The sequence below is a fragment of the Hyla sarda genome, chromosome 9, assembly GCF_029499605.1.
Source record: "Hyla sarda isolate aHylSar1 chromosome 9, aHylSar1.hap1, whole genome shotgun sequence".
NCBI lineage: Eukaryota > Metazoa > Chordata > Amphibia > Anura > Hylidae > Hyla > Hyla sarda.
In genome coordinates, this window is record NC_079197.1 from 39472977 (window position 1) to 39500079 (window position 27103).

General features: G+C 42.3%; 1 protein-coding gene across 5 annotated transcripts in view; it reads right to left on the minus strand.

Annotated features, from left to right (window-relative positions):
* ASTN2 (astrotactin 2) overlaps positions 1-27103 on the minus strand; it is a 759531-nt gene that overhangs the window by 194330 nt on the left and 538098 nt on the right. The window lies entirely within an intron of this gene.

Consider the following 27103-nt stretch of genomic DNA (forward strand, 5'->3'; position numbering starts at 1 on the left):
GACATGGTGGTGGATGAGGAGGCAGAGTCGCACACTGTCACAGGATCAATGGCCTGAGAGCGTGGAGGCGGAAGCTGCGTGACCTGTCCAAGTTGCTGTTGTGGTTGTGCTGGAACCAAATTCACCCAGTGGGCCGTAAAGGATATGTATTGTCCCTGACCATAGTTACAGCTCCAGACGTCAACGCTGCCGGGCACTTTGGTACACACAGACAAGCTCAAGGACTGGCCCACCTTCTGTTCCACAAAATTGTGCAGGGCTGGTACTGCCTTTTTCGCAAAGAAATGACGGCTTGGGACTATCCACCTCGGCTCGACACAAGCCATCAGTTCTCTGAAAGGTGCAGAGTCCACCACTTGAAAAGGGAGGGACTGCAGCACCAGCAACTTGGACAGGAGCACATTCAGCTTCTTCCCCGTTGGATGAGTGGGAGCATACTGTTGTCTCTTGGACATGGCTTTGCCGATGGATTGTTGGCGGAATGTTTGACTCTAAGTAGGAGGAGCAGGAGCATCTGGAGCAACAGAAGATGGGAATGACACACAGCTCCCTTCAGCTGAGGTGATGGAGCCTTGGCTGGCTGAAGGAGGGAGCGGCTGGCCACTGGGTAATGCAGCAGGCTGGACCACCGCATCGGAGCCATGGTTCTCCCAGGCCGCTTAATGGTGACGCTGCATATGTTGACGCAGGGCTGTGGTGCCAACATTGGGACCCTGGCCACGCTTCACCTTCTGCCGACACATCTTGCATGTGGCCAGGTTAACATTCTCCGGATGCTTGATGAAAAACTGCCACACCACCGAGTAGCTGATTTTCCCATCAACAGTCTGCACTGATTGACTGCTACTGCCGCCGAGTCCAGGGACCCCTTTTGGGAAGGTGGACTGCCGCAAAGCAGAAGCAGTTGGTGTACCCCGGGCACCTTGCTGGCTCAGCTGCTGCCTCACAGGTAACCTGCAACCCTCTTCTCCTGATGATGATGATGAAGCCCCTTCTGCACCCGGCTCCCAAGTGCAATCGGCTTAATCATCAAGTTGTGTCTGCATGTCACTCATGTCCTCCTCAGGTTCCTCAACAGTGTCTGCTTTAGGAGCCTGAACGCTCGTAACACCACCTCCCAAGCCACTCTCCTCATCAGTACTTGCTCGCCTAGCAGAGGAAGCGTTAAATGTCTCTCCTCTTCTTGGCTGGGCAGTAGCTGCTGACTGTCCTCTAGAAGATTGTCCTCACTAAATAGTGAAGCCGAGACCACAGCATAAGATACTAATGTGGGGGAGGGAACAGCATAGGACAGAGGCAATGGGAGGACAGGGACTGCTCCCGGCCATGCCAACTGAGGGTTGTGTCTGAGGAACCCACTGACTGTTGACTGAGGGTGTCAGATGTCACTTGTGATGAAGTGGATGATTCTGTTCGAGACACAACTGCTAGCTGAAACCAGGAGCTCAGGCCTCTCGCTGCTGCTGCCACTCGCCCCTAGTCTGCTGCAACCTCTGCCTGCACCTGATGAATTTAGGCCTCTGCCACTCCTCTGTGCACATCCTGGCACTACTCTGCCTGACATACTTAGTGCGTATATGAGTGTGGGACAATGCGCTCCACTACGCTTAAAACAGTATTTGTCAACAACACCAGCAGGTGTGTACTTTTGGCTGGCCTTTCACAGTATCTAGGCCCTTAAGACTTTAACAGGAACAAAATAGTACACACTGAGATGTACGTAAGTGGTATGAACTGACGACGGGAGGACAATGCGCTCCACTACACTAAAAACAGTATTTGTCTACAACACCAGCAGGTGTGTACTTTTGGCTGGCAAATTGCACCCTCTCTCTCAATCTCACTCCCTTCCCTATCAGTGCTTCTAGGCTGGATTTGGGCTTGAGGTGAATCGCTGCTGTTAAAAAGCTTTTCTGTGCAACGCACTACTCTCTGTCCCTCTCAGTAATAGAACGCTGATGAGACTGGGAGGTGAATCACTGCTGTAAAAATGCTTTTCTGTGCAACACACACTGCTCTCTGTCCCTCTCTCTCTCTGCAATAAAAGGCTGAAGTTACTGGCCGCAGGATGGCTGCTGATTATATAGGGCTGTGACATCACAGGGGTGGCTGGCTGCTGATAGGCTGCATTCTGCATGTGATTCAGGGTTATCCCGCTACCTCCCCAGGATTCCTTGCCCCATGTCCCCACATGTGGATCCGCCATTTTAGATGCCCTGGAGCCTGGACCACACTGAATGGAGTTTAATGAAGCGAAATTAAATTCGTTACAAATTTGGATTCGTCAGATTCAATTTGCTCATCCCTAGTTAGGATACAGATCAAAGAGGGGAGATACATACTGAAGGTTACAGAAAAACTATTGCCAAGAATGTATTTTTACACTACGAAAGTTCGCACCCAAAGCATAATAAATACACAATACCGTATAATAACGCTACTGAAATCTACCAATGAGGCCACAGCAAGACGCATCAAGCTAAAAATGTATAATTTTATTAATAAAGATAATAAGAAAAACAATGCCTCACGATACAGTGCTCAGAAAGGTATCAGATATAGCACTGAATAATGAACACAAAACCAAGGGAGGGGGTTTGGGGTACAGGTGAACAACCTGACCTGACCAACCCTACCTAGTCTAACCCCTTGCCCTCACTACAATAAGTGTGGACAGGGAGTAGGGATAATATAAGTCACAAAAACATTAAAAATAAACAATGCAATGACTTAATGTGTGTATATTCTTACTCCTAACGACCTACGCGTTTCACCCTTACTTATAGTTAGGGGTTCATCAGGGCTCAGGGGAGCAGTCAACATATCACAAATAATAATCAAAAAAACACTATAAAAAAGTGATAAATGAACAAGTGAAGCACACGTGATACAAAGGTATAATAGCCGCACATTGATACTGAGTAATGATAAATAGATGTATGAAAAGTAGATAAATCATCCCACACTGGCCACCATGGAAGAAATGTGGATCCTTAATTGTACTATGAGTAGATGAAGAATACGTCCCTTGTCCAAAGCAAGTACTGTAAAAATAAGATCACAAGACCACCTGTCAAAGTCCCATATTATAACAAAAATAATAACAACAAATGCATAAGATATAAGAATAATTATAATATATACCTCCAAGAGTAATTAGGTATGCATAAAATAGCCCAACGTCGTATTATAGATGAAGCACCACAGGGATCACTGTTTGCCACACCCTGTGTTAATGAATATGCTAGAACCTGATAAGTGAATACATCAAAATTAACTTAGGTAAAAGAAACCAAAAATGACACCAAAAAATAGATAATGAGCCAGTCTTACCCATATATGATGGTAATGGGCCAAAAAACTGATGACTGGTGTGACACACCAAATGCAATGATACAAAATGTAGGGTCAAAGATACTATAAGGATAAAAGCAAAAACAAAAACAAAGTGTCACTGTCTAGACTATATGGATATGAGCATAAGCTAATATGGGCAAATACAAGATAGAGCTTACCCCCTGACCAGAAAATGCAAAGCGTCAGGACGAATAAAGATGGATTATGAATAAATTGGAAACACTTCCAGCAGAGTACTAGAAATAATAATAAATAAAAAATATATTAAATAAAACACCATATGACCAAGAGGTGTTATTACTACCGTATCACTGGGACCAACAGGTGTTATTACCACCGTACCACTATAACCCCAATAATGCAAACAAATGTAGTATAATATATATATATAGCCTACCCTAATGTAGGATGTTTAGAACATCAGGCAGTCCAAGATACAAGATGAATATGGTAACAAGAAAACCTGGTATCACCTCCCTATTATGGAGGCTTCAGAGGAGACGATGACTCCTACAATGGGATAATATAAGGGGTGTATAGTTACCGAAGGTACGGGTCACATAATGTATGCAAAGCAATGCAGCCACAGTGCACTCACCCAGTCCCCGGTGTCCCATGTGTGGACTCAGTGTGCGGCGTCAACACTGAACGCCGCGAATCTGATTAAAAAGCCGCGGGACCGGAAGCGGAAGTGACAAAAGGTATGTCACTGCGCATGTCGAGAGTTAGTGGAACGCAATGCGCTTCAGAAAGCGGAAGTGACAAAAGATATGTCACTGCGCCTATCGAAAGTTATTGAAACGCAATGCGCTTCAGAGGGCGCATGAGTGGTTCGGCAAATCCCAAAACGAGGCTTGGATGCAATGCAAGTCACCCCGCGCACGCGCCCTATGCAGATATCAGAAAAATAAAAGTATGGGACGTATTAGAGAGTGAAATCGTAACTCATAGCCAAGGATAATGTACATTTAAAGAAATTATAGATGTACATAAACTGGGCCAACGTGGAAATATTAATAAAGTATGATGAGTACGATCTAAGAATGGTGAACATAAGATAAAATAAAGCAAACAATAGACGATACATGTATAATCGTACATAAATGAATAAGTACATAAATAACTTAATAAATGGCAGGTACGTAAAGACACCCACAATAATCAGAAGGTGTATGACATAAGAGGTGAGAATTGTAATGTTAAATAAAAAATATCCATAACTACATCAAATGAAAGGGCAAAAAGATAGTTGGTCATTAAGACCATAGGGGGTGGTAGTCTTTAGCCGGTATATCCAGCGTGTTTCGGCTTGTAATAGTCTTTTGTCCAGGTCGCCGCCCCTAATGTCGGGTTTGAGGACTTCAATGACCTGGAAGTCCAAATTAAAGGGGGTGTCCACATGATGCCTAAGCATATGAAGCGACAACGGTTTCTCCCTCTTGTGTCTGATGTCACTTATGTGTTCGAGTACCCTACGTCTTACCTCCCTCATGGTCTTGCCAACATAGCTCAAGGGGCAGGGACAGGTGGCCAAGTAGATAACTTTACTTGTTTTGCAGTTCGCATAGTCATAGCACTTGTAAATCTTATTAGTGCTGGGACTAAGGAATTCTTTAGAAACACGCATGTATTTGCACGCTTTACATGATCCACATTTGAATGATCCAGATATTTTACGGTCAAGCCAAGTTCCTGGACCTCTTGGGGGAGTGTACAAACTGTGTACCAAAAAATCCCCCAGGTTTTTTCCCCTCCTATAAGTGATTCTGGGTGTCTCTTCCACTAAGGAGCCTACTACCGGGTCGTCTTTAGAATAGGCCAGTGGTTAGTCAGAATTTGACGTATCTCCTTAGCCGCTGCATCAAATGTGCCAATAATTCGAGTTGGGAGGTCTTTGTCCCCTGCCTTAGGTTTAGAAAGTAAGAGTGTAGATCTGTCCACATGTTTTGTTTCTATATATGCCTTTTTGAGAACCCTGTTAGGGTATCCTCTGTGTTGAAATCTGCTACGTAACTCCTTAGCCTCATGATGGAAAACTTGTTCCGAGGAGCAGTTCCTTTTGAGTCTCAAATACTGTCCCTTAGGGATCCCATTTCTAAGGGAAAAAGGATGGTGACTGGACCACATGAGTAGGCTATTGCCAGCTGTGGGTTTCCTATGGATTTTGGTACTAATGTTGCCATTGCTGCTACGTTCTAGCAGTACATCCAAAAAGACTAGGGAATCCTTGTGGATCTCAAAAGTAAATTTGAGACCCACTGGGTTAATATTGAGGGACTGCACAAAATTCTCAAATTCCACTTTGGGGCCGCTCCAGATGACCGCCACGTCATCAATGTAGCGGCCCCAGTAGATGATATGGTGGTGGAAGCGAGAGTTATCCTCCCCAAAAACAATCGCTTCCTCCCACCAGCCCAGGAGCAAGTTGGCATAGGTGGGTGCCACTGGACTGCCCATGGCAGTGCCCCTGAGCTGGTGGTAGAAGCGTGAGGAAAAAATAAAAAAGTTCCTATTGAGGACAAATTCCAAAAGAGTGAGGATAAATTGATTGTGCGCGGTATGGTGGATACTGCGACTACGCAGGTAATGTGCTACCGCACTAATCCCAAAATTGTGGGGTATTGAGCTGTAAAGCGCTTCAACATCGATTGAACATAACCAATAATCTTCCTCCATGATGATGTCCTGGATCTTAAGCAGGAGGTCCATCGTGTCTCGTAGATAGGACGGTAAGCATAACACAAAAGGGCGAAGGACCTCGTCCAAGTAGATACCTATATTCTGGGTTAAGTTCCCCACTCCGGATACTATAGGTCTACATTTAAGCGGGTCCAAGCCCTTGTGGACTTTCGGTAGTCCATAGAATGTAGCGAGACGTGGTGTATTTGGTAATAAAAAATCATATTCACGTTCATCAATTAAGCAATCGGTTCTTGCTTGTATCAATATCTCCTTCAGTTCCTTCAGAAAGATAGTGGTAGGGTCCCTTTCTAGAACACGATAGGTCGTCTCGTCTGACAAAATACTGGTACACATATTCACATAGGCCTTGTGGTCCAGTATGACCAAATTACCTCCCTTGTCCGAGGGTTTTATAATAATTGTACGATCAGACTGTAGGGTCTCAAATTTACTTTTGAGATCCACAAGGATTCCCTAGTCTTTTTGGATGTACTGCTAGAACGTAGCAGCAATGGCAACATTAGTACCAAAATCCATAGGAAACCCACAGCTGGCAATAGCCTACTCATGTGGTCCAGTCACCATCCTTTTTCCCTTAGAAATGGGATCCCTAAGGGACAGTATTTGAGACTCAAAAGGAACTGCTCCTCGGAACAAGTTTTCCATCATGAGGCTAAGGAGTTACGTAGCAGATTTCAACACAGAGGATACCCTAACAGGGTTCTCAAAAAGGCATATATAGAAACAAAACATGTGGACAGATCTACACTCTTACTTTCTAAACCTAAGGCAGGGGACAAAGACCTCCCAACTCGAATTATTGGCACATTTGATGCAGCGGCTAAGGAGATACGTCAAATTCTGACTAACCACTGGCCTATTCTAAAGACGGACCCGGTAGTAGGCTCCTTAGTGGAAGAGACACCCAGAATCACTTATAGGAGGGGAAAAAACCTGAGGGATTTTTTGGTACACAGTTTGTACACTCCCCCAAGAGGTCCAGGAACTTGGCTTGACCGTAAAATATCTGGATCATTCAAATGTGGATCATGTAAAGCGTGCAAATACATGCGTGTTTCTAAAGAATTCCTTAGTCCCAGCACTAATAAGATTTACAAGTGCTATGACTAATGATAATCAATTTATCTTCACATTTGTTATCTGAGGCCGAGATCTCATTGTTAAAACATGGCCTCTCGTTTGTCCCTGTGAATAAACCTGACATATTTGGGTGGATCAAGGATCCCCACCTTTTTGGTAGAAGGTTAAAGTGGAAAAAAATTTTCTTCCACCATGATAAAAGATCATGCCAAGAATTAGGGATTGACCAAGAGGACCTGAGAGGTGTTTCCACTTTAGCATCCTTATTAGAGGAGTCAGAGAAAGGGATTGGTTTGGGTCCCTTCTCCACTTGTCATCTTAAGAGCACAAGACCTGCCCCTACGGGGGATCGAGACTGTATCGATGTCTTTATAGACATTGTCTGTAGCGATATCGAGGCAAGATTGTGTGATTTTAGGATACCGACACACAATCTCACCCGAGCTGAACAAGATGCCCTCAAAAAACTACAGTCTGATCGTACAATTATTATAAAACCCTCGGACAAGGGAGGTAATTTGGTCATACTGGAGCACAAGGCCTATGTGAATATGTGTACCAGTATTTTGTCAGACGAGACGACCTATCGTGTTCTAGAAAGGGACCCTACCACTATCTTTCTGAAGGAACTGAAGGAGATATTGATACAAGCAAGAACCGATTGCTTAATTGATGAACGTGAATATGATTTTTTATTACCAAATACACCACGTCTCGCTACATTCTATGGACTACCGAAAGTCCACAAGGGCTTGGACCCGCTTAAATGTAGACCTATAGTATCCGGAGTGGGGAACTTAACCCAGAATATAGGTATCTACTTGGACGAGGTCCTTCGCCCTTTTGTGTTATGCTTACCGTCCTATCTACGAGACACGATGGACCTCCTGCTTAAGATCCAGGACATCATCATGGAGGAAGATTATTGGTTATGTTCAATCGATGTTGAAGCGCTTTACAGCTCAATACCCCACAATTTTGGGATTAGTGCGGTAGCACATTACCTGCGTAGTCGCAGTATCCACCATACCGCGCACAATCAATTTATCCTCACTCTTTTGGAATTTGTCCTCAATAGGAACTTTTTTATTTTTTCCTCACGCTTCTACCACCAGCTCAGGGGCACTGCCATGGGCAGTCCAGTGGCACCCACCTATGCCAACTTGCTCCTGGGCTGGTGGGAGGAAGCGATTGTTTTTGGGGAGGATAACTCTCGCTTCCACCACCATATCATCTACTGGGGCCGCTACATTGATGACGTGGCGGTCATCTTAAGCGGCCCCAAAGTGGAATTTGAGAATTTTGTGCAGTCCCTCAATATTAACCCAGTGGGTCTCAAATTTACTTTTGAGATCCACAAGGATTCCCTAGTCTTTTTGGATGTACTGCTAGAACGTAGCAGCAATGGCAACATTAGTACCAAAATCCATAGGAAACCCACAGCTGGCAATAGCCTACTCATGTGGTCCAGTCACCATCCTTTTTCCCTTAGAAATGGGATCCCTAAGGGACAGTATTTGAGACTCAAAAGGAACTGCTCCTCGGAACAAGTTTTCCATCATGAGGCTAAGGAGTTACGTAGCAGATTTCAACACAGAGGATACCCTAACAGGGTTCTCAAAAAGGCATATATAGAAACAAAACATGTGGACAGATCTACACTCTTACTTTCTAAACCTAAGGCAGGGGACAAAGACCTCCCAACTCGAATTATTGGCACATTTGATGCAGCGGCTAAGGAGATACGTCAAATTCTGACTAACCACTGGCCTATTCTAAAGACGGACCCGGTAGTAGGCTCCTTAGTGGAAGAGACACCCAGAATCACTTATAGGAGGGGAAAAAACCTGGGGGATTTTTTGGTACACAGTTTGTACACTCCCCCAAGAGGTCCAGGAACTTGGCTTGACCGTAAAATATCTGGATCATTCAAATGTGGATCATGTAAAGCGTGCAAATACATGCGTGTTTCTAAAGAATTCCTTAGTCCCAGCACTAATAAGATTTACAAGTGCTATGACTATGCGAACTGCAAAACAAGTAAAGTTATCTACTTGGCCACCTGTCCCTGCCCCTTGAGCTATGTTGGCAAGACCATGAGGGAGGTAAGACGTAGGGTACTCGAACACATAAGTGACATCAGACACAAGAGGGAGAAACCGTTGTCGCTTCATATGCTTAGGCATCATGTGGACACCCCCTTTAATTTGGACTTCCAGGTCATTGAAGTCCTCAAACCCGACATTAGGGGCGGCGACCTGGACAAAAGACTATTACAAGCCGAAACACGCTGGATATACCGGCTAAAGACTACCACCCCCTATGGTCTTAATGACCAACTATCTTTTTGCCCTTTCATTTGATGTAGTTATGGATATTTTTTATTTAACATTACAATTCTCACCTCTTATGTCATACACCTTCTGATTATTGTGGGTGTCTTTACTTACCTGCCATTTATTTAGTTATTTATGTACTTATTCATTTATGTACGATTATACATGTATCGTCTATTGTTTGCTTTATTTTATCTTATGTTCACCATTCTTAGATCGTACTCATCATACTTTATTAATATTTCCACGTTGGCCCAGTTTATGTACATCTATAATTTCTTTAAATGTACATTATCCTTGGCTATGAGTTAAGATTTCACTCTCTAATACGTCCCATACTTTTATTTTTCTGATATCTGCATAGGGCGCGGGCGCGGGGTGACTTGCATTGCATCCAAGCCTCGTTTTGGGATTTGCCGAACCACTCATGCGCCCTCTGAAGCGCATTGCGTTTCAATAACTTTCGATAGGCGCAGTGACATATCTTTTGTCACTTCCGCTTTCTGAAGCGCATTGCGTTCCACTAACTCTCGACATGCGCAGTGACATACCTTTTGTCACTTCCGCTTCCGGTCCCGCGGCTTTTTAATCAGATTCGCGGCGTTCAGTGTTGACGCCGCACACTGAGTCCACACATGGGACACCGGGGACTGGGTGAGTGCACTGTGGCTGCATTGCTTTGCATACATTATGTGACCCGTACCTTCGGTAACTATACACCCCTTATATTATCCCATTGTAGGAGTCATCGTCTCCTCTGAAGCCTCCATAATAGGGAGGTGATACCAGGTTTTCTTGTTACCATATTCATCTTGTATCTTGGACTGCCTGATGTTCTAAACATCCTACATTAGGGTAGGCTATATATATATATATTATACTACATTTGTTTGCATTATTGGGGTTATAGTGGTACGGTGGTAATAACACCTGTTGGTCCCAGTGATACGGTAGTAATAACACCTCTTGGTCATATGGTGTTTTATTTAATATATTTTTTATTTATTATTATTTCTAGTACTCTGCTGGAAGTGTTTCCAATTTATTCATAATCCATCTTTATTCGTCCTGACGCTTTGCATTTTCTGGTCAGGGGGTAAGCTCTATCTTGTATTTGCCCATATTAGCTTATGCTCATATCCATATAGTCTAGACAGTGACACTTTGTTTTTGTTTTTGCTTTTATCCTTATAGTATCTTTGACCCTACATTTTGTATCATTGCATTTGGTGTGTCACACCAGTCATCAGTTTTTTGGCCCATTACCATCATATATGGGTAAGACTGGCTCATTATCTATTTTTTGGTGTCATTTTTGGTTTCTTTTACCTAAGTTAATTTTGATGTATTCACTTATCAGGTTCTAGCATATTCATTAACACAGGGTGTGGCAAACAGTGATCCCTGTGGTGCTTCATCTATAATATGACGTTGGGCTATTTTATGCATACCTAATTACTCTTGGAGGTATATATTATAATTATTCTTATATCTTATGCATTTGTTGTTATTATTTTTGTTATAATATGGGACTTTGACAGGTGGTCTTGTGATCTTATTTTTACAGTACTTGCTTTGGACAAGGGACGTATTCTTCATCTACTCATAGTACAATTAAGGATCCACATTTCTTCCATGGTGGCCAGTGTGGGATGATTTATCTACTTTTCATACATCTATTTATCATTACTCAGTATCAATGTGCGGCTATTATACCTTTGTATCACGTGTGCTTCACTTGTTCATTTATCACTTTTTTATAGTGTTTTTTTGATTATTATTTGTGATATGTTGACTGCTCCCCTGAGCCCTGATGAACCCCTAACTATAAGTAAGGGTGAAACGCGTAGGTCGTTAGGAGTAAGAATATACACACATTAAGTCATTGCATTGTTTATTTTTAATGTTTTTGTGACTTATATTATCCCTACTCCCTGTCCACACTTATTGTAGTGAGGGCAAGGGGTTAGACTAGGTAGGGTTGGTCAGGTCAGGTTGTTCACCTGTACCCCAAACCCCCTCCCTTGGTTTTGTGTTCATTATTCAGTGCTATATCTGATACCTTTCTGAGCACTGTATCGTGAGGCATTGTTTTTCTTATTATCTTTATTAATAAAATTATACATTTTTAGCTTGATGCGTCTTGCTGTGGCCTCATTGGTAGATTTCAGTAGCGTTATTATTTTTGCAAATTGTCTCCAAGGGCATGTATATTATTGGCTGAAGGACCATATATCTCCTTCTTTCTGGTTTTCGTGTTTTCCAATTAGATGTAGGACGGTGATCCTCATCATAGCTGACGAATATTTTTTATCTTGATATCACGGATTAATTTCTGTAGTGTATCTAAGAATGGCAAATAGTTTATTAGCAGGTGGTTTTGACACTTCTTTATGGCTAGAAGAGGCGAAAGAGGTTTTTTCAGAGAAAGAACTGTCACATTCTAGTCATTTGACTCCCACACTCAATTCAGTCTTTAAAGAATTGAATCATAGGTATAAAAACCAGATTAAATTTTGGTGGGAGGTACAATCTTTAGATAATTACATCTCAAATCGGATTGTTCCCAAGGGCCTAAGGATAGCTATATCACCAGCCCTCCGTTCTAGGACCCCGACTCTGATGAGTAAGTGGGAGAAGGAGGCTACAGAGAGTTCGCTTCGATTTATGAATCTTCTATTGGAAGAGGAAAGGAATACCCTGGACAGTACTACTAAGAAATTACAGGAAAGTATCGATATTGCCCTGAAGTTAAAACAAGACCCGGAGTTTGCAAAAAAGGACACTGAACTAAAGAACAACATTGAGAAATTTAAACATTCCCTTAAAGATAGAAAGCATAAGCAGTTCATTAGGGATTTGAATGACTTTAGGGACAATAAGGCCTATAATTTCTTAAATCAACAACCATATCAAGGCACAGAAACAGAGATATCATCTTCTGAAACCGACGCCTCGGACTCAGAAAGACCTAACTATCAACCATGGAATCGGTCTCCTTATTCCACTCGGTATCGGGGTACCTATCGTGGCAACAACAGAGGTTGGGGCAAGAAATCAAGACCACGGGGCTCATCCACAAAACGTGGAAACTCTGGAGAAGCCCAGGGCTTTGGTTCACAATCCTCTGCTGTACCCTCTGTACCATCTGGCCCAGCATCCTCTTCCACAACTTCTGGTTTTTTAGTGAAGGACACACAAGTGCCCCCTCGAATGTGACATCTGAGGATAACCAGATAATCAATTTATCTTCACATTTGTTATCTGAGGCCGAGATCTCATTGTTAAAACATGGCCTCTCGTTTGTCCCTGTGAATAAACCTGACATATTTGGGTGGATCAAGGATCTCCACCTTTTTGGTAGAAGGTTAAAGTGGAAAAAAAATTTCTTCCACCATGATAAAAGATCATGCCAAGAATTAGGGATTGACCAAGAGGACCTGAGAGGTGTTTCCACTTTAGCATCCTTATTAGAGGAGTCAGAGAAAGGGATTGGTTTGGGTCCCTTCTCCACTTGTCATCTTAAGAGCACAAGACCTGCCCCTACGGGGGATCGAGACTGTATCGATGTCTTTATAGACATTGTCTGTAGCGATATCGAGGCAAGATTGTGTGATTTTAGGATACCGACACACAATCTCACCCGAGCTGAACAAGATGCCCTCAAAAAACTACAGTCTGATCGTACAATTATTATAAAACCCTCGGACAAGGGAGGTAATTTGGTCATACTGGAGCACAAGGCCTATGTGAATATGTGTACCAGTATTTTGTCAGACGAGACGACCTATCGTGTTCTAGAAAGGGACCCTACCACTATCTTTCTGAAGGAACTGAAGGAGATATTGATACAAGCAAGAACCGATTGCTTAATTGATGAACGTGAATATGATTTTTTATTACCAAATACACCACGTCTCGCTACATTCTATGGACTACCGAAAGTCCACAAGGGCTTGGACCCGCTTAAATGTAGACCTATAGTATCCGGAGTGGGGAACTTAACCCAGAATATAGGTATCTACTTGGACGAGGTCCTTCGCCCTTTTGTGTTATGCTTACCGTCCTATCTACGAGACACGATGGACCTCCTGCTTAAGATCCAGGACATCATCATGGAGGAAGATTATTGGTTATGTTCAATCGATGTTGAAGCGCTTTACAGCTCAATACCCCACAATTTTGGGATTAGTGCGGTAGCACATTACCTGCGTAGTCGCAGTATCCACCATACCGCGCACAATCAATTTATCCTCACTCTTTTGGAATTTGTCCTCAATAGGAACTTTTTTATTTTTTCCTCACGCTTCTACCACCAGCTCAGGGGCACTGCCATGGGCAGTCCAGTGGCACCCACCTATGCCAACTTGCTCCTGGGCTGGTGGGAGGAAGCGATTGTTTTTGGGGAGGATAACTCTCGCTTCCACCACCATATCATCTACTGGGGCCGCTACATTGATGACGTGGCGGTCATCTGGAGCGGCCCCAAAGTGGAATTTGAGAATTTTGTGCAGTCCCTCAATATTAACCCAGTGGGTCTCAAATTTACTTTTGAGATCCACAAGGATTCCCTAGTCTTTTTGGATGTACTGCTAGAACGTAGCAGCAATGGCAACATTAGTACCAAAATCCATAGGAAACCCACAGCTGGCAATAGCCTACTCATGTGGTCCAGTCACCATCCTTTTTCCCTTAGAAATGGGATCCCTAAGGGACAGTATTTGAGACTCAAAAGGAACTGCTCCTCGGAACAAGTTTTCCATCATGAGGCTAAGGAGTTACGTAGCAGATTTCAACACAGAGGATACCCTAACAGGGTTCTCAAAAAGGCATATATAGAAACAAAACATGTGGACAGATCTACACTCTTACTTTCTAAACCTAAGGCAGGGGACAAAGACCTCCCAACTCGAATTATTGGCACATTTGATGCAGCGGCTAAGGAGATACGTCAAATTCTGACTAACCACTGGCCTATTCTAAAGACGGACCCGGTAGTAGGCTCCTTAGTGGAAGAGACACCCAGAATCACTTATAGGAGGGGAAAAAACCTGGGGGATTTTTTGGTACACAGTTTGTACACTCCCCCAAGAGGTCCAGGAACTTGGCTTGACCGTAAAATATCTGGATCATTCAAATGTGGATCATGTAAAGCGTGCAAATACATGCGTGTTTCTAAAGAATTCCTTAGTCCCAGCACTAATAAGATTTACAAGTGCTATGACTATGCGAACTGCAAAACAAGTAAAGTTATCTACTTGGCCACCTGTCCCTGCCCCTTGAGCTATGTTGGCAAGACCATGAGGGAGGTAAGACGTAGGGTACTCGAACACATAAGTGACATCAGACACAAGAGGGAGAAACCGTTGTCGCTTCATATGCTTAGGCATCATGTGGACACCCCCTTTAATTTGGACTTCCAGGTCATTGAAGTCCTCAAACCCGACATTAGGGGCGGCGACCTGGACAAAAGACTATTACAAGCCGAAACACGCTGGATATACCGGCTAAAGACTACCACCCCCTATGGTCTTAATGACCAACTATCTTTTTGCCCTTTCATTTGATGTAGTTATGGATATTTTTTATTTAACATTACAATTCTCACCTCTTATGTCATACACCTTCTGATTATTGTGGGTGTCTTTACTTACCTGCCATTTATTTAGTTATTTATGTACTTATTCATTTATGTACGATTATACATGTATCGTCTATTGTTTGCTTTATTTTATCTTATGTTCACCATTCTTAGATCGTACTCATCATACTTTATTAATATTTCCACGTTGGCCCAGTTTATGTACATCTATAATTTCTTTAAATGTACATTATCCTTGGCTATGAGTTAAGATTTCACTCTCTAATACGTCCCATACTTTTATTTTTCTGATATCTGCATAGGGCGCGGGCGCGGGGTGACTTGCATTGCATCCAAGCCTCGTTTTGGGATTTGCCGAACCACTCATGCGCCCTCTGAAGCGCATTGCGTTTCAATAACTTTCGATAGGCGCAGTGACATATCTTTTGTCACTTCCGCTTTCTGAAGCGCATTGCGTTCCACTAACTCTCGACATGCGCAGTGACATACCTTTTGTCACTTCCGCTTCCGGTCCCGCGGCTTTTTAATCTGATTCGCGGCGTTCAGTGTTGACGCCGCACACTGAGTCCACACATGGGACACCGGGGACTGGGTGAGTGCACTGTGGCTGCATTGCTTTGCATACATTATGTGACCCGTACCTTCGGTAACTATACACCCCTTATATTATCCCATTGTAGGAGTCATCGTCTCCTCTGAAGCCTCCATAATAGGGAGGTGATACCAGGTTTTCTTGTTACCATATTCATCTTGTATCTTGGACTGCCTGATGTTCTAAACATCCTACATTAGGGTAGGCTATATATATATATTATACTACATTTGTTTGCATTATTGGGGTTATAGTGGTACGGTGGTAATAACACCTGTTGGTCCCAGTGATACGGTAGTAATAACACCTCTTGGTCATATGGTGTTTTATTTAATATATTTTTTATTTATTATTATTTCTAGTACTCTGCTGGAAGTGTTTCCAATTTATTCATAATCCATCTTTATTCGTCCTGACGCTTTGCATTTTCTGGTCAGGGGGTAAGCTCTATCTTGTATTTGCCCATATTAGCTTATGCTCATATCCATATAGTCTAGACAGTGACACTTTGTTTTTGTTTTTATCCTTATAGTATCTTTGACCCTACATTTTGTATCATTGCATTTGGTGTGTCACACCAGTCATCAGTTTTTTGGCCCATTACCATCATATATGGGTAAGACTGGCTCATTATCTATTTTTTGGTGTCATTTTTGGTTTCTTTTACCTAAGTTAATTTTGATGTATTCACTTATCAGGTTCTAGCATATTCATTAACACAGGGTGTGGCAAACAGTGATCCCTGTGGTGCTTCATCTATAATACGACGTTGGGCTATTTTATGCATACCTAATTACTCTTGGAGGTATATATTATAATTATTCTTATATCTTATGCATTTGTTGTTATTATTTTTGTTATAATATGGGACTTTGACAGGTGGTCTTGTGATCTTATTTTTACAGTACTTGCTTTGGACAAGGGACGTATTCTTCATCTACTCATAGTACAATTAAGGATCCACATTTCTTCCATGGTGGCCAGTGTGGGATGATTTATCTACTTTTCATACATCTATTTATCATTACTCAGTATCAATGTGCGGCTATTATACCTTTGTATCACGTGTGCTTCACTTGTTCATTTATCACTTTTTTATAGTGTTTTTTTGATTATTATTTGTGATATGTTGACTGCTCCCCTGAGCCCTGATGAACCCCTAACTATAAGTAAGGGTGAAACGCGTAGGTCGTTAGGAGTAAGAATATACACACATTAAGTCATTGCATTGTTTATTTTTAATGTTTTTGTGACTTATATTATCCCTACTCCCTGTCCACACTTATTGTAGTGAGGGCAAGGGGTTAGACTAGGTAGGGTTGGTCAGGTCAGGTTGTTCACCTGTACCCCAAACCCCCTCCCTTGGTTTTGTGTTCATTATTCAGTGCTATATCTGATACCTTTCTGAGCACTGTATCGTGAGGCATTGTTTTTCTTATTATCTTTATTAATAAAATTATACATTTTTAGCTTGATGCGTCTTGCTGTGGCCTCATTGGTAGATTTCAGTAGCGTTATTATTTTTGCAAATTGTCTCCAAGGGCATGTATATTATTGGCTGAAGGACCATATATCTCCTTCTTTCTGGTTTTCACAATACCGTATAGTCAAATGATCAGACTGGAGCGTATCAACAGCAACAATGCCAGATTTGAGACTCAAGCACAAGAACTTCCTGATTGATAGATTACAAAAGAGAGGTTATCCTAAACACATTATTAAACAAGCATGGTCTAAAACTAAAAGCCGCACGAAAGAGGAGGAATTATGGTCTGAAAAACAAGAAAGAAATTATACTATGGAACGTTTTTTTCTTTTCCTTCACCAATAGTCAAATGAATACATATATTAGTCAGGTAATCAGAAAGAACTGGTTTATACTAGAAAGAGACCCAGACACAGCAGATATAGCCACTAATAAGCCTGTCATAACTTTTAAAAAGAACCATACTATTGGAGATTACATCAAGAAAAAGAAAATGAAACATAAGAGCAACAAACAAGAAAATTGGCTCACTAAATCTTTCCCCAAAGAGAACGAAAAATGTGGGCTTTGTTCATATTGCAAGTTTATTGCACCTTCTACGGTCTGTAAATTAGGTTTCTATGAGCATGTTGTACGTGAATTGATCACCTGCAGAAGTACGTACATAGTATATTTTATTGAATGCAGTTGCAGCAGATTCTATGTCGGGAAAACAAAACGTCAATCATGCACGAGATTCCGTGAGCATCTCCATTCTGTGAAAACTGCTGTAGGGTCTCCAAGATTCATAATGCACATGCACGAAAATCATAATGGGATCACGGATGATTTGCAGTTTGGCGATCTTGAAAGAGTTTAAGTGCTTAGAGGAGGTGGTGACCGTGATCGCGCACTCCTGTGCATTGAAACCAAATGGATACTCCAACTCAAAGCACAAGGTCCGATAGGACTGAATGATAGGATAAATCTATTCCCATTTTTTTTATTTTTTTTTTAGCTCCAGTCCTGTGTTTTAGGTTATTTGGGATTATCGGTACTTACTTTTGTTTTTGTTTTTCACTTTTTTTGCTTATTTTATTGGATCAAGTGGATGCAGCAAGATTCCCATATATACAGTGCTTGCGATGACGTAAGCCGAGGCTGGAAGAAGTGCACATTTGCACAAAATCACCGATTGTTGACTCTGAGCCCCCGTACAAGCCCTGTCACCTCCATGGTGCCTCTCCTGTAGCAGCGGTGGATTGCGGTGAGTGCAGGACAATTGCTCTTCTTTACTTATATATTTATTACTTGCATTATGTTCTGTCCTTACACCACCCTATGGATATTCATAGTAGTTCTCAGGGTTGATTTTCCAAGGTGGTGAAGTGTGTTCATTGGGCGTAGTCGTATTCCTGAATGGTGAATCCGATTCCTGCCTTTTTGCATCTCAGTTTATACACACAACATTTATAAAAGCATTTAGTAGCAGGGGTGTGGACATTTAAAAAAAAAAAAAAAACTACTTGTCCAAGGGACTAAAGCGGAACACAATCTACTTGTCCCTCAAGAAAATCCACTTGTCCTGGTAGATGAAATAATTTCAACAGAAATAGTACGATCCACCCCACTAGACCACCAGGGATGGATATAAGATCCCTTTAGACACTGCTGTCAACTTAGACAGCGGTGATCTAATGGTTTAATAGCGGCCACAGCGATCGCAGCATGCCAGGCTATTAGCGGCGGGAGAGCTGTAGCTAGCTCCTTTTACACCCGAGGCAAGCCCAGAAAATTGCGCCCCCCCCCCATCTGACCCCCATAACTCCAATTTTTCTACATACAGGGATGTATGAGGGTAATCTTATGTGCCGTGATCTGTAGTTTTTATCAGAACAACTTATTATCAGAACTTTTATTAGGAAAGGGGCTTATTCACATATATACGCACTTTTTAAAACATTTTAATCACTATTTTTCAGTCTTCATAGGGACTTATCTATGGAGTCTTTTGATTTGAAAACACTGAACAACGCTGTGTTACTGGGCGGGGGGGGGGGGGGGGGGTTCTGCTTCTCCAGTTTGTGTGGTGCATTTTATTTACTCTAATTTATGTGTCATTATGTTGCATTTAGTTAGTAGATAACTACAACACCCGGCATGCCCTGATACAGCCTATGGTTGTGTGGGTGTTGCAGCATGTTGCACTGTATAGTAGTACAGTTAAGGTTATTGTGTAACATGCTGGGAGTTGTAGTTTTGGTTCGTGTCAGCTGCAGAGCCATAGTCTGTGTCAAGGAATACAGGGAATTGCAGTTAGTAACTACAACACCCAGCATGCCCTGATGCAGCCTATGGCTCTGCAGCTGACCCGGACCAAAACTACAACTCCCAGCATGTTACACTTTATAGTTCTACAGTTTAGGTTATGGTGTTACATGCTGGAAGTTGTAGTTTTGGTTCGGGCGTGTTTGCGTGCATCCGTGGGGCTCTTGGTTGGCGGGTGAGTATGAAAGGGGTGGGATTCTGGGGGTGCAATTCAGTGCGGGTGGCCAGAAGCCACTAAAAATAAATTTAAAAAATTAGATGGCACAACTGGCGGCAGCACTTGTCAGTCCGCCCCTGAACAAAACATACATGCATACACATATCATACATACACATATACATACACCGGCCACTGACCCCTATATCATACATTACAAACATACATCATACATAGACACATCATACATACACCCGCCGCTGCCCCCCCACATCATACATTACATACACACATCACACATCATACATACACCTGCCGCTGCCCCCCCCCCACATCATGCATTACATACACACATCACACATACACACATCATATATACACATCACACATACACTCACAACATACTTATGCACACATCATACATACACCTGCTGCTCTCCCCCACATCATACATTACACACACACATACACCATACACACATCATACATACACACACATACACCGGGCTGCTGCCCCCTATATCATACATTACATACACACATCACACATAGACACATCATACATTACATACACACATACACCATACACACATCATACATACACATACACCGGGCTGCTGCCCCCTATATCATACATTACAAACACACATCACACATAGACACATCATACATTCACACATCATACATTACATACACCGGGCTGCTGCCCCCTATATCATACATTACATACACACATCATACAGACTACATACACACATCATATATACACATGACACATACACCATACATATGCACACATCATACATACACCTACCGCTGATACACCCCCCCTAATCATACATTACATACATATACATACATACATGCCGATGTGAGGTGAAATCCCCAGCCTGTGCAGTGCAGTTCAGTATGTCTCCTCACACATGTCCTCTCCCCTCCCCCGCTCTGTGTTTTCCCCCGTGAAAACCTGAAACCTCCCCGTGATAAGTGAGGTCCTGTGTAGACAGAGCAGGGGAGGGGCTGTGTACGTCCTCATTCTCCCCCTGTCTTCTTGTATTCAGAGCTGCACTCTCCATCCTCCGGGAGGGGGATGAGGGGGCGTGGCTTAATCATCTCCTGCAGACCGTCCTCGGGCTCAGCCCTCGCTCTTCCCCGCTCTAGCTTCGGCAAACTTCGGAGAGCGGTGAGGTGAGATCCCCTCACACCGGCTGGGGGGGCTCTGAGCAGCGGCCCCCGGCTACTGAAATCAGCTGGGGGCCGCTGTGAGGTGAGATGGGTTTGTAAATCTCACACCGCTGCCCCCTCCATACACCCTGAGCGCCGGTGTGAGGTGCAGACTTGCATCCGCTCCTGCACCTCACACCGGTATTAAAGAAAAATAAGGGGAAGTTGGTCTGTCCCTGCTAGCCCGATACAGGGCTAAATCTATGAAAAATTCACCTGCCCGGCACCCAAAACTACTTGTCCCGGGCGTCGGGTGATAGGATTTCCATATCCCTGTAGTAGATTATTTTTTTTTGCTTATATTTGTCTCTCAAATGTCTCACGTGTGACTAGGCACTTTTCTGTGCAAATTTTAACCGGCCGAGCGAGAAGAGCAAGAAATTCTGCAAACACTAAAAGGAAAAGTGCGGAGCAACTCACCCAGTAGGTTGATAGCAGCAGGATTATTCACATCACGTCCATTTGGTGAACAAGCAGGGAGGTGGAAGATGGAAATGGGGGGGAATCGGGCTTCGGGCCACAGCAGTATCACACCGTTAGGTGCCTCGTCAGGCCCCTGCGACGTCATCATGCTCACTCCGCTGGTTTTATTACCAATGTTGTCAAATGACACAGGTGAGTAGGTGTAAACCAAGAAATTAACCCTTAAGCGGCCTATAACAAAACTGAGTGGGTTAAAAACATATCAGGAGAAACAAACTTGCATGTGAACGGGAACCAGGATACAGCGCGTCAGATTAAGGCTCCCAATTCGTTTTTGTCATTAAGACCTAACGGTCTTAGTGCATTTACTTTCTTTTAATAATAATGTCTGGTGCCTATCTTTATTTTGGTTAGCAATTTCTACTCTTTCTAGGGCACCAAACTTTAATGTAGAACCATCACCATTATGTGATTTAATCATATGTTCTATAAATCTAGCTGAACCTTTTCCAGTAGCGAGGGATCTATATGTTCTCTTATTCTATGGAATAAAGGCTGTTTGGTTTTCCCTATGTAGAAAAAAATGCATGTGCATACCATGCAATATACCACATAATTAGATCTACAGGTAATTGGTTATTTCACATACACTGTATAACTTCCTAATTTAATAGTTTGGGTTTTTAAGTTCATGTGGCAAAAAGAACAAGACCCACATGAATGATTCCCTACTGGTCTGGTTTCACTTAACCAGTTTGATTGTGATGTTGCTGTATGTTTTGTTGATTTTTAAATAATCCTGAATAGTTTTATTGTGTTTGTGTGTAATTATAGGTTTTTGGGATGTAATCTCTCGAATGTCATGATCTGTTTGTAACATATACCAATTGGAATAAATAGATTGTTGAATTTTCTTGTTCAAAGGAGTATTTTAAAAGACAAATGTGACTCTAGATGGATGTTTCTGCATTAAATTCTTTGTTTTTATATATCAATGCTTCTCTTGAAATGTTTTCTATTCGAGTTCTTGCTTGTGCTATCACGTCTGGGGGATAACCTCTTGCTAGTAAACGGTGAGCCAAATCATCAAATTGTTTGGCAAATACTTTGGGATTACTATTTATTTGTTTCAGACGGACCATTTAGCTGTATGGAATACTATTCTTGGTTTTGATGGGAGGAATTGTAATGAAGAAAAGCATTGCGAGCAGTTTCTTTCCTAAATGGTCTTAATGACAAAAACGAATTGGGAGCCTTAATATGACACGCTGTATCCTGGTTCCCGTTCACATGCAAGTTTGTTCCTCCTGTTATGTTTTTAACCCACTCAGTTTTGTTATAGGCACCTTAATTTTTTTGTTTAGACCTACTCACCTGTGTCATGTGACACCAGGGGCCTGACGAAGCACCTAATGGTGTGAGACGGCTGTGGCCCGTCGACTGATTCCCCCGTTTCTATCTTCCACCTCCCTGCTTGTTCACCAAATGGACGTAATGCATTGTTTATTCATTCATTTCTTGCGTGTAGCACCACCACTAGCAGAGCACAGTGTGGCCATAAGGCCATATCATTGGTGGAAAGATTTATATAGGACAAACACTGTGGCAGTACCAGATTCTACTTTCTTTTGTGTCTTATCATAGCAAAAAAAATCTGTTTGGCTTATTTGGCGTAAGCAAATTTTCAAAAATGACTTGCAGTGGTCAGAGATTTATAATGTGCGACTGTCGCAAAAAAGTCGCATGCCATTAAAAAATGCAATACATTTACTCAACCCTGGCTTACAGATTTTGCTTACATGAGCAAAATCTCAAAATGGAAAACTGAGTGGAGGAAAAAAAAGCTGATTTGATTACGTGCGACAAATTTATAAAGGCTGTTTTACTTTTTAATAAATTTGTTGCACATAAGCAAAACATTAAGAAAAATAAAACTAAAAAAAAAAACTATACATAAGCAAGCTTTTATAAATGTCCCCCATAGAGGTTTTACTATTTGGTTGACTACTTTCAATAGAATATTCAGGTGGGTGGGAACTTTGTTGCAATATAGGTCATGAATACTAGGCTCTGGGGTTGCGATCATGTTTGCGGGGGGGGGGGGGGGAGGGGATAATTATAAAGATCCTAATGACACCCACCCCTTAGCCCAACATTTTGTAATAAAATTCACGCCCATCTGACTATTTAATGAAGTACAGATTGTGAACCAAACAGTAAAACCCTCAGAAATGCTGTGCGAGGGCATCACTAAGGGGGCCATGCCCCCCGCCCCAAATAATTGTTGCCCCCTCCCAGTGTGGACCCTCCCGCCCCGTCCAGCCAGCCATCATCTTACTATGCAGTGGCAGTAAAACTTGCCGGCTACACAGCAGCCAAGCTGCAGCGTGAGTGATGTGGCGGCTGGTCTGGCACACATAAAACCATAAGTGTGTCTTACAGATGCCCTATAGTTATATGCAGCCGTCCACTTTTTTACAGAGCAAAGGGCCATTGGCTCCTCACCCTGTCAATCACTCTTGTGGTTGCCCGAACTGCAACTGCTTCTTAAAGGAGGCTACGGATACTACTACCTAAAGGGGTCTATCGCTTTTACTACCTAAATGGGGCTACTGCAACTACTACTTAAAGGGGGCTACTAATCTTACTACCTAAATGGGGCTACTGCTTTTACTAGCTTAAGGAATATTGCTGCTCCTACTACCTAAAGAAGGCTACTGCTACCATAAAAGGGGCTACTGCTGCTACTACTTTCCTAAAGGGGGCTAATGATTTTTCTACCTAAAGGAGTCTACTGCTTTTACTACCAAAAGGGGGCTACTGCTACCTAAAAGGGGCTACTGCTTTTACTACCTAAAGGGGGCTACTGCTACTACTACCTAGGGGGCTGCTGCTACTACTATATATAGGGGTCTACTACTACTATATACAGGGGGTTACTATTTTTAATGGGACCTACCTGCAGAAAATAACCCCTACTTATAGCAGGCTGCTACTGCATACATGTAGTAACTATCTACAGAAGGCAGCTATCTACATGGAAACCTACCTACAGGTGGCACCTACCTATTTGGGGCACTTCCATAATGGGGGAACCCACGTAAAGGGACCTATTTACCTACTGGAGCGTAATATCTACTTGGGGGGGGGGGCTACCTACTCTTTCCAAACCCAAATTAACTCTATTCACTCTGCTGTGTGAGACACCAAGGGGGTTATTATTATTGTTTGGAGAGCTGTAGGCGCTGGAAAAGTGCGGAACCTAAAATGTTTGTCTGGCCGGTTCTGTAGAGACGAGTTGTGACTGGAAGAAGTGGTCATGATGGTCTGGGCCAGATAGAGAAGATAAAAGAAAATGAATGACTCCAAATAGAGAAGTCACCTGATATAACTGTATGTAATTACTTATTTTGTCTGCAGAGGCTGTGTAGAGCTGATATCTAACATTATATGGTCACTGTATGGGGGGAATATTTCCTCCTTGTATAATGGTATTATGGGTAATATTGGTCGCGGTATACAGGATTTGGTCTGCAACAGTATGATGGTAATATTTATAGTAATAATATTACTCCTTATCTTCTGGTATATAAGGAGAAAGGCAGTTTGTAAATGTAACATTGGCATAATTGCCCCCCTTTCGTTTGTCACGGCCCCCAGTGTGCCCCCCCCCCCCAAAAAAACAAAAAAAAACAAACAACAAAACTGAAATATGGAGATGCCACTGATGCTGTAATGTAGCAAAAAAAAGTAAAAGCATACTTAGAATTAGGGCACCTGAGGCTTTAACACTAAATAGTTTTGAACCAACCGCTGGTCCTCTTTACCCTATAGCATTATGATTATTATATACCAATTATTATTTTTTTTTTGCAACCATATTGGATTTTTTGGTGCCAAATTGCGAGTTTATTTCCAATAGATTCCCCTTTTCGGGGAATCCAATAACACCCTAATTTCCCATATACTTCTTATGTTCGTATTGAAATTCCCATAAGCTTTATTATTTTCTACACAAATTTAAAAACCAATAGTGCTGTATGCCCTTATTATTATATTGTCAGAACTGCTTATCTCTGCACAGATGTCTCTGTTGCTTTATGTTGGTTCACTTGTGAGAAGCTGAGTGTGCCTGCAGGTCAACACCCAGTTATATCACAGGGCAGCAGCGCTATTCTTAGTTAAAATATCCTACTCTGCCCCCTTGACATGTTTCGCTACAGAGTTTCTTTATCAAGAGGTGGCGGGCATCTGAGCATGGATGCCGTGTCTGCCTTTAATATAGACTCTGTTTGTTACGTCACTGACATCTAACAGGATGTGTTCCTGTCCAATGGGGTGATTGGTCGGCTGGCGCAACGTAAGTATGCAGGATGGGGAGAGGAGTTAAGCAGGGTCCTGATTGGCACAATTATATGACAAATTCAAAAGGAATGGTCCAATCAAATAAATGAAGGAGGGACCACAAGTGAACCAACATAAAGCAACAGAGACATCTGTGCAGAGATAAGCAGTTCTGACAATAGAATAATAAGGGCATACAGCGCTATTGATTTTTAAAATTGTGTAGAAAATAATAAAGCTTATGGGAATTTTAATACTAACATAAGAAGTGTATGGGAAATTAGGGTGTTATTGGATTCCCCGAAAAGGGGAATCTATTGGAAAAAAACAAGTTAACCCTTCATATACTGGTCTAGACCAGTTATGGTGAAAATTGCGAGTTTGGCGCCAAAATTGGCAATTTTTGTGCCAAATTTTACATCCCAGAAAATTCTGGTGGAAACAGGTCACGATTTCTGGCGCAAATATCTCATCTCAAATATTCCATGGTTACTAGTGCCCAGACAAGTGATAACTGTATAAATAAAACATTTCTGAGCTTAAATGTGAGTGCAGGGGCAGTGACCAAGAAAAAAGAAAAAAAAAATTTATTTTCAATAATTTATTTTTTTAATAACTACTTAAATAACATCTTTTCCCCAAAAAAATAAAAATAAAATAAAAACAATAAAGCTACAACAATTTCTGTGATTTCTACACAAATCAAAAAGCTGGTGTGAAATTTTTGATGTAAACTGGACTCTCACCCCATGAAAATATCGTGTAAAGCAGACAATGGCCCTCATTTACTAAGAAAATCGGTTTGTAAGTCTATGTTGCTTTCTTAACCGACTGCTTTTTTCCCCTGGTATTTATTATTATGTCGCATCCTGTTTGTCGCACGTGGGTTTTGTTGGTTTTGGTTTCCAACTCCTCTGAGCTGTCGGGAAAAAATCCACAACAATACAACAAATTCGGGTTGGAAACCTTAATAAATACGTGGGAAAGCTCAGAAATGTCGGGTAACGCCCCTTTTTCAGGTTTGGGAGAATCCACATCGGGTCCGTCGGGAAAAAATGTCCCATGGTGTCGCAGACTGGCGCACGATGTCTGCGACATGGCGCAGACAAAGATGCGACAAAAGAGGTCGGGTTTAGAATAGTAAATGAGGGCCAATATACGTGGACACAACCAGTTTTACAAAACTGACATGAACAGTGTAAACCGCGGCACAAAGCTCTGAAAATGTGGCCGATACTTTTCGTGCCAAAATTTTGGGGCAAAATTATTTGAGAATCTCCCCCAGTGTCCTCTACCAGCAGGATAATACATCCTACCACACAAATGGTCTCAAGAAGATGACAACGAGATCAAGGTGTAGACTTTGCCTCCAAATTCCCCAGATCACAATCCCATCGAGCATCTGTGGTAAGTGCTGGAAAGACAAGTCTGGTACATAGACCCCACACAACTTACAGGATTTAAAGGATCTGCTGCCACAAACCACAGGATA